Below are 8,520 nucleotides of genomic sequence, written 5' to 3'. Positions count from 1 at the left end.
GGGGGGAAAGTTTACGGGACACCACCCGGAGGGCCAGGTCCCGAGTGGAAAGCCATACCCTCTGGCCGAGCTGATAGCGGGAAGCAGGGTTCCGGTGGCGATCCTGCTATGCCCTCAGACGAACCATCAAACAAGCAAAGGGTCAATACAGGATTAAGATTGAATCCTACTACACCGGCTCTGACGCTCGTCAGATGAGGCAGGGCTTGAAAACTATTACGGACTACAAAGGGAAACCCAGACGCGAGCTAACCAGTGACGCGAGCCTACCAGATGAGCTATGAGCTAAATTTATTTTATGCTCGCTTCGAGGCAAGCAACACTGAAGCATACAGGAGAGCACCAGCTGTTCTGGATGACTGTGTGATAATTCTCTCGGTAGCCGATGTGAGCAAGACCTTTAAACAGGTCAACATTCACAAAGCCGCGGGGCCAGATGGATTACCAGGACGTGTACTGAAAGCATGCGCGGATCAACTGGCAAGTGTCTTCACTGACATTTCCAACCTCTCCCTGACTGAGTCTGTAATACCTACATGTTTCAAACAGACCATCATAGTCCCTGTGCCCAAGGAAGTGAAGGTAACCTGCCTAAATGATTCCCGCAACGTAGCGCTCACGTCAGTGTCCATGAAGTTCATCAATAAGCTAAGGACCCTGGGACTAAACACCTCCCTCTGCAACTGGATCCTGGACTTCCTGACGGACCTCCCCCAGGTGGTAAGAGTAGGCAACAACACATCTGCCACGCTGATCCTCAACACTGGGGCCCCTCAGGGGTGTGTACTTAGTCCCATCCTGTACTGCCTGGTGTGGCAACCTCTCGGCATCTAACATAAGGCGTTACAAAGGGTAGTGCGTACGGCTCAGTACATCACTGGGGCCAAGCTTCCTGCCATCCAGGACCTATATAATAGGCGTGTCAGAGGAAAGCCCATAAAATTGTCAGAGACTCCAGTCACCCAAGTCAAAGACTGTTTTCTCTGCTACTGCACTGCAAGCGGTACCGTAGCGCCAAGTCTAGGACCGAAAGGCTCCTTAACAGCTGCTACCCCCAAGCCATAAGACTGCTGAACAATTAATCAAATGGCAGCCGGACTATTACATTGACCCCCCATGTGTTTTGCAAATTGTACACTGCTGCTACTCGCTGTTTATTGTCTATGCATAGTTACTTCACCCCTACCTACATGTACAAATTACTTCAACTAACCTGTACCCCCGCACACTGACTCGGTACCGGTACACCCTCTACATAGCCTCATTATTGTGTTACTTTTTATGATTTTTTTTACTTTAGTTTACTTGGTAAATATTTTCTTAACTCTTCTTGAACTGCACTGTTGGTTAAGGGCTTGTAAGTAAACATTTGTTATCTACACAAATGTTTCAGCACCACTTTCTGTATAACAACAAGTCTACACTTCTTGTATTTGGCAAATGTAAGAAATCAAGTTTAATTTGATTTGATATCAACTGCTGGGGTTACTGTGGAGAGAGGTGGAAAGTGGTGCTGAGAGTAGTGGACATCACAAACGTGTAGCTACTGTCCATGGTTGGTTACTATTGGCCATGTTTTGTGGTGTGTGAACAAGAACTTAAATCCCAACCCTCTGGTTTCCCTCCCAGTCTCTTAGATAGTTTGTTGGCATATGGTTTTCTGTGTTTATTATAACAACATCTTAATAGAGTTATTATTTTGTCAAGATGAATTTAGTCATGAAAAACTAAACATTTAGTAAGGATTGAAAGCATTTTTATACATACTTGGTTTTTGTTTACATTAAATATTGCTTTGTTACTTCAGGCTCCCATTTTTTGGTGACACTCGTGTCAACTTTCCTTTCAAATTTCTGTGTTGTGGGATGCATTTTTCCACCAGATGTAGTGTGAAACTCTGACAGATGGAACCCATGGGATGTGGACTGGAGATGTTTTAGAGGAAAATAAAAGGGTCACTAACCCTGCAATGAATAGAATGGGTTGAACCAAACAAAGAGGCAGCCAAAACAGCGAGGTGGTGTAACAACAACCAGGAATATTGTTCTACGTTCTGTGGAGACAGGATGGGTAAACAACAGGACTCAGCCACCCGCGCAAACAGATGATGACACTAAGGTCAGGGGCCTTCTTTTGTACTGTGGGATATGCAGTACCAACCTGACCAATCAACCAATCTAATATGTTGACATATTAATAAATATATTACAGGATGTAATTTGTCAGTTGACACATACTAGAGAAAACATTTGTATACATGATACATAAACAACACAATGAATCCTTCAACTTGTCAAATGCGTAAAAAGCCCATGTGACCAGATTTATTTTAGATTAATTCCTGGATACGTTTCATATCCAGGATGGGTAAACAATAGGGCTATCCAGCCACCAGCACAAACCAATGGTGACTAAGGTCAGGAGCCTTGCTTTGAGTTGTTGGAGATGCAGTACCAACCTGATCAATCAATCTGACTGATATCCATAGACTATATGAAGTCACTATATCTGTCAGACAGATTACTCTATATTTGACGCCAAACCTTACTCATAAATCTGTCTTCTATTGTATTTATCAAAAATTCAGCATTTTTGTAAACAAGGAATTATATAACATTTTGTAAATGTTGAAATATACAGAAATATATTACAGGATGTAATTTGTGAGTTGGCACATACTAAATAATTTTTTTGTATGCATGATACTCCATAAACAACAAAATTAATTATTAATCATGCCAGATGTGTGAGAAGCCCATGTGATCAGACTAATTCCTGCATATGTTCCTTTGAGCGTCTCCCAGAAAATTACAAATGCATTTTGTGTTGCCTCAGAAGGCAGCATTCCCAGCTAGCACATTTGGTTCCTTGGAAGTTGTAGGAACGTATATTTTTGGATTCACATTGATTGTGGAAATGAAGCCATAAGTTCCCTGACCTGTAAATCAGAATGTTTTTTTTTAATGTTCTGAGACCAGAAGTTACAATTTTGTCTGTTCCTGGGAGGGTTTATTAACGCTCTTCAGAAAGGAAATGATAGATTAACTGGAGTTTTTTTTTCAATAACACCGCTAGCTTATTTTGGATGAACTTTTCTGAATTCCAAGCACAGATAGGACATACAGATATTAATTTCCTTATACATTAATCATTCAAACACATGTATTTTTTTATTGTGAGACAGCATTGGTGAAATTCAAACCTATAATCTTCTGTTTTCTATCCATGGACTTAGTCCTCTGGGCCAATAGCATGGAGCTAGCATGTCATGTTGTTTTATGCATAAAAAGCTGTTCATTTTTGTCTATTTAGTGGCCAATTGCATTTCGCTACACCCGCAATAACATCTGCTAAATATATGTACGTGACCAATTTAATTTGACTTGATTCAATATTTTTATTTGATTTAACAAGTTAGAGGAAAGAGAGAGTTTTGTTGATGCTGAGAATGGGATGTATATGTTTTTAAATAACATTCTTAGAACGTTCTCTGAATGTTACTAAAGTTTTCTTGTAGTTTTTATGGAAGGTTTTCTTAACATTCTCGGAACAGTTTGAGAACATGACTTTAAATAGAACCATGAGGAAACCTGTAGGAAACATTATGCTAAAGAATTGAAATTCCCACAGAAGAATGTTGTTTCTTTACATTCTATGAAACTATTTGAGAACATTCCCAATGGAAAACCAGTTAGAGAACATTCCTGGAACTTTACCAAAATTGAAATAAAATGTTTGACATTTTTGGAAATGTTCTGTTAAAGTAATGAAAAACCAAGAAAATTACATTTTTTTTTTGTCAAGTTAATGTGCTGAGATTGTTCCTAAGCCAAGCAACTATCCTTCACCATTACCTGAAAGTTCTGGCAAGGTTGTATGGAAAATAATGATAGGACAACCACACAGAATCAAAATCAAAAGTAATAGTCAGTATCTGGTGTGGCCACCAGCTGTGTGAAGTACTGCAGTGCATCTCCTCCATATGGACTGAACCAGATTTGCCAGTACTTGCTTTGAGATGTTACCCCACTCTTCCACCAAGGCACCTGCAAGTTCCTGGATATTTCTGGGGGGAATGGCCCTAGCCCTCCCCCTCTGGTCCAACAGGTCCCAGATGTGCTCCGGGCTCTTCGCTGGCCAAGGTAGAACACTGACATTCCTGTCTTGCAGGAAATCACGCACAGAATGAGCAGTATGGCTGGTGGCATTGTCATGCTGGAGGGTCATGTCAGGATCAGCCTGAAGGAAGGGTACCACATGAGGGAGGAGGATGTCTTCCCTGTAACGCACAGCGTTGAGATTGCCTGCAATGACAACAAGCTCAGTCTGATGATGCTGTGACACACTGCCCCAGACCATGATGGACCCTCCACCTCCAAATCGATTCCACTCCAGAGTACAGGCCTCGGTGTAACGCTCATTCCTTCGATGATAAACACGAATCCGACCATCACCCCGGGTGAGAGAAAACCGCGACTCGTCAGAGAAAAGCACTTTTTGCCAGTCCTGTCTGGTCCAGCGACAGTGGACCATAGGCGACGTTGTTGCCAGTGATGTCTGGTGAGGACCTGCCTTACAACAGGCCTACAAGCCCTCAGTCCAGCCTCTCTCAGCCTATTGCGGACAGTCTGAGCGCTGATGGAGGGATTGTGCGTTCCTGGTGTAACTCGGGCAGTTGTTGTTGCCATCCTGTATCTGTCCCGCAGGTGTGATGTTCGGATGTACCGATCTGCCACTGCAAGGATGATCAGCTGTCCATCCTGTCTCCTTGTAGCGCTGTCTTAGGCGTCTCACAGTACGGACATTGCAATTTATTGCCCTGGCCACATCTGCAGTCCTCATGCCGCCCAAGGCACGTTCACGCAGATGAGCAGGGAGGGACCCTGGGCATCTATCTTTTTATGTTTTTCAGAGTCAGTAGAAAGGCCTCTCCAGTGTCCTAAGTTTTCATAACTGTGACCTTAATTGCCTACCGTCTGTAAGCTGTTGGTGTCTTAACATCCATTCTACAGGTGCATGTTCATTAATTTGTTTATGGTTCATTGAACAAACATTGTTTAAACCCTTTACAATGAAGATCTGTGAAGTTATTTGGATTTTTACGTATTATCTTTGAAAGACAGGGTCCAGAAAAAGGGATGTTTCTTTTTTTGCTGAGTTTAGATAAAATAGATCTTACTATGTAGTTATTATATCCTCCTGAGTATCAAGACACAAGGTGAGACCCATATGCAGACACAGGAGGCAGATGGTTGGAGTCTTACAATGTTTAATAATCTAAAGGGGTAGGCAAGAGAATGGTTGTGGACAGGCAAAAAGGTCAAAACAGGCAGACAGGCTTGTGGTCAAGGCAGACAGAAAGGTCATGCAGGCGGGTACAGAGTCCAGAAACAGGCAAGGGTCAAAACCAGGAGGACTAGAAAAAGCTAAAGTAGTATGGGAAAAACACGCTGGTTGACTTGACTAAACATACAAGATGAACTGGCACAGAGAGACAGGCAACACAGGGATAAATACACTAGGGAAAATAAGTGACACCTGGAAGGGGTGGAGACAATCACAGGAAAAGGTGAAACAGATCAGGGCGTGACACTGAGACCCCAGCAAAAAATGTGAGTTTTTAAAATATTTAATTTTACATAATTACATAACACAAGTGTTTGGGGTGTTAAAAAAACATTTTACCAAGAAAGAAAAAACAAAACAATATTGTTATTTATCTTTTAATGTAAATGCAAAATTGTCTTCTGTAGTGGTCATTAGATCGTAAAAAAAAAAAAAATCTACATTACAGTCAATGGGTATAGTAGGTGAAATACATAGTTGTAGCATCCAGGTGTCCACTACAGAGAACATTTCTTGATAAGCTCTTATTTAGCTCTTATTTAAGGTTACAAAAAATATAACAGAGTCCTGACAACTCATTTAACTATTCCTGAGATATTCACTTACTAGAAACAGTTTGAGTGTCAAACTCACAAAAATGATCATTAATAATTATACACACTTCTTTTAAAATGTCCATAAAATGTGAACATTTTGACTGCAGCCATTTTTTAAAGAACCATCAAGATACAGTTGTCAAGGTCGCATGTGATATAATTGAAAAGCCCAGAATCCCAGAGTTCTCTCAAAGGGACAACAGGACTTAATACAGTGGCTTGTATGGCCTCCGAGATACGGACCAAGAACTGATGTCCACTAGAGAAGACAAAAATGATATGCTGGGTCTCAGCTGGATCTGGGGTTGTATGATGGACGTCATGGGATAAGCTGGTCTCTGGTGTCTTCTCTCACACGCAAGCCATCAGACATTTGATACCAGACATGTTTTAATCCACAGTGATTTATTAGTTTCATGACTTGGCTGCAGGTGTATTTTCAGCTCTCTCTGCTATGACTGAAGATCCTCTGAGATAGCTGACAGATAGACCTCTTCTTTAAGGAATACTTTATCAAGTGTTTTTATACCGATATTGAGTTGTTTAATAAAAATACTTGGATTGATTTCGTGAACATCTACATCAATGAAATGTTTCTGAGTTTCTCAGACTAGTATGCAGTTGTTTACTCGATCCCTTTTTATATGATGACTTACCTAGCTTTTGTGTAATCTTTCTTATAATATTATTGGAATTACTAATAATGACAGTAGATGAAGAAAGAGTACGGCTTCAATTAACCTCTGGCCAAACAGTTCTAAACTTAACTATTTTCCTCTGACTGGCTTTAGCCAGAGACTAGATATTTTGCTTAAAAATGGAAGTTAAGACATTGTAATAATACAAAATTATTAAACACAATTTATCTAGCTATTCAACAAGTTGTTTTATGTTTTGTATTAACAATTCCAGCCATGGTCCCATTTTCTCGCACGCAACAGTTAAACCAAGGTTCAAGGGGATTATACGTCTATACTGATAATCCAAATGTTTCGATAAATGAATCAGTTTCAGGACACGCTTTGGGCCTTGGGACCTCCTTACCTTGATCCTCAGCCTCACAAAGACATTTGTTTCTAATCAGAAGAGCAAAGATTTTCCATGGTAATTTAAAACAACCAAGAGGAGTGAGAGAAAAACAGGAAACGCATGTGTCTTTGACCGGACATCACAGATCTTAGGACCCCTGGGGCACTGCTTGGGTTCCCAACTGGACCTATTGTTGAGTACCATGACCAGAGAGAGGCTGGCATACGATACAAAGAAACACTAACAACACTGGTTCCACATCAATAGAGAAAAAAATGTATAGTGATGAATTTCACAAGATGTCAAATGTGTGATCTACAAAAAGACATAGTTTGGAATTAATTATTCTCAACTAATGTTGAGCTATACTTTATAATTACACCTGTCACTTAAACAAGAGACAACAGAACCAAATCTAGGCTGTCCTATAACTCTCTATATTCCTCTCTCTTCTGTAGTTGAGGTTTTCTCTTATGAATGTACAACATACCTTAAAAATGATAATCATCCAAGGAACGGCTCAGTGGGATTCCTCAATATGGTGCCTCATAAAGTAATGAGGACACAATGTTCTTGAGGTCAAAGTGTCTGGGAACACAGTCTCTCCCGTGCTGAGTCTACTGACCAATGCATGTCAGCACTAGGATAGGAATATGACATGGAATGAAGTTCTGGACTGATGTTAGCTCTCCCTTCATGTCTGTGCTTTCTTACTATTCTCACAGCTCTCAGCTTGTGAATTATTTATGTATAATGGACAAATATCCCTGTATTCCTGTCAGTACCTCTCCTCTTTCATCCTTTTCCCCACTATGAATATCAGACTGTTCCAAATGCCAGACAGCCTTCACACAGCACTCCTGCTGAATCAAGGAACATGGATGCATGTCGGAGGAGGCATGATAAATTGAATTCTCTTGGATGAGCAAATCAGACACCAACATAAACATGTTTACCTGAAGAGTGTTACACAGGTATATAAGACTGGGTGTAGTCGGGGCCAGGTCAAGGTCATGTTGTGTCTGTTGTGTCTGTTCATCAGGTTTTTATAAAAAATAATCAAAACAAATGCCGAGGACACCATCCACAATATGGCATGAATAGGATCAAAAGTGTGGAGTGAACATATGTTTCTACAGGTAGACTTAGTATGATTGATGTTGCCTCCCTTGTATACTAAACAAAAATATAAAGGCAACATGCAACAATTTCAAAGATGTTACTGAGTTACAGTTCATATAAGGAAATCAGTCAACTGAAATAAATAAATTAGACCCTACTTGGGACCCTAATAAATTAGACCCTGATTTCACATGACTGGGCAGGGGCGCAGCCATAGGTGAGACCAGCCAATCAGAATACATTTTTCCACACAAAAATACCTCTCAGTTTCATCAGCTGTCCGGGTGGCTGGTCTCAGACAATCCCGCAGGTAAAGAAGCTGGATGTGGAGGTCCTGGGCTGTAGTGGTTACACGTGGTCTGCGGTTGTGAGGCCGGTTGGACGTACTGACAAATTCTCTAAAATGACGTTGGAGGCTTCTTATGGT

Source organism: Oncorhynchus clarkii, chromosome 12 (genome assembly GCF_045791955.1).
Source record: "Oncorhynchus clarkii lewisi isolate Uvic-CL-2024 chromosome 12, UVic_Ocla_1.0, whole genome shotgun sequence".
NCBI classification, from domain to species: domain Eukaryota; kingdom Metazoa; phylum Chordata; class Actinopteri; order Salmoniformes; family Salmonidae; genus Oncorhynchus; species Oncorhynchus clarkii.
Note: the sequence above shows the minus strand (reverse complement) of the source record.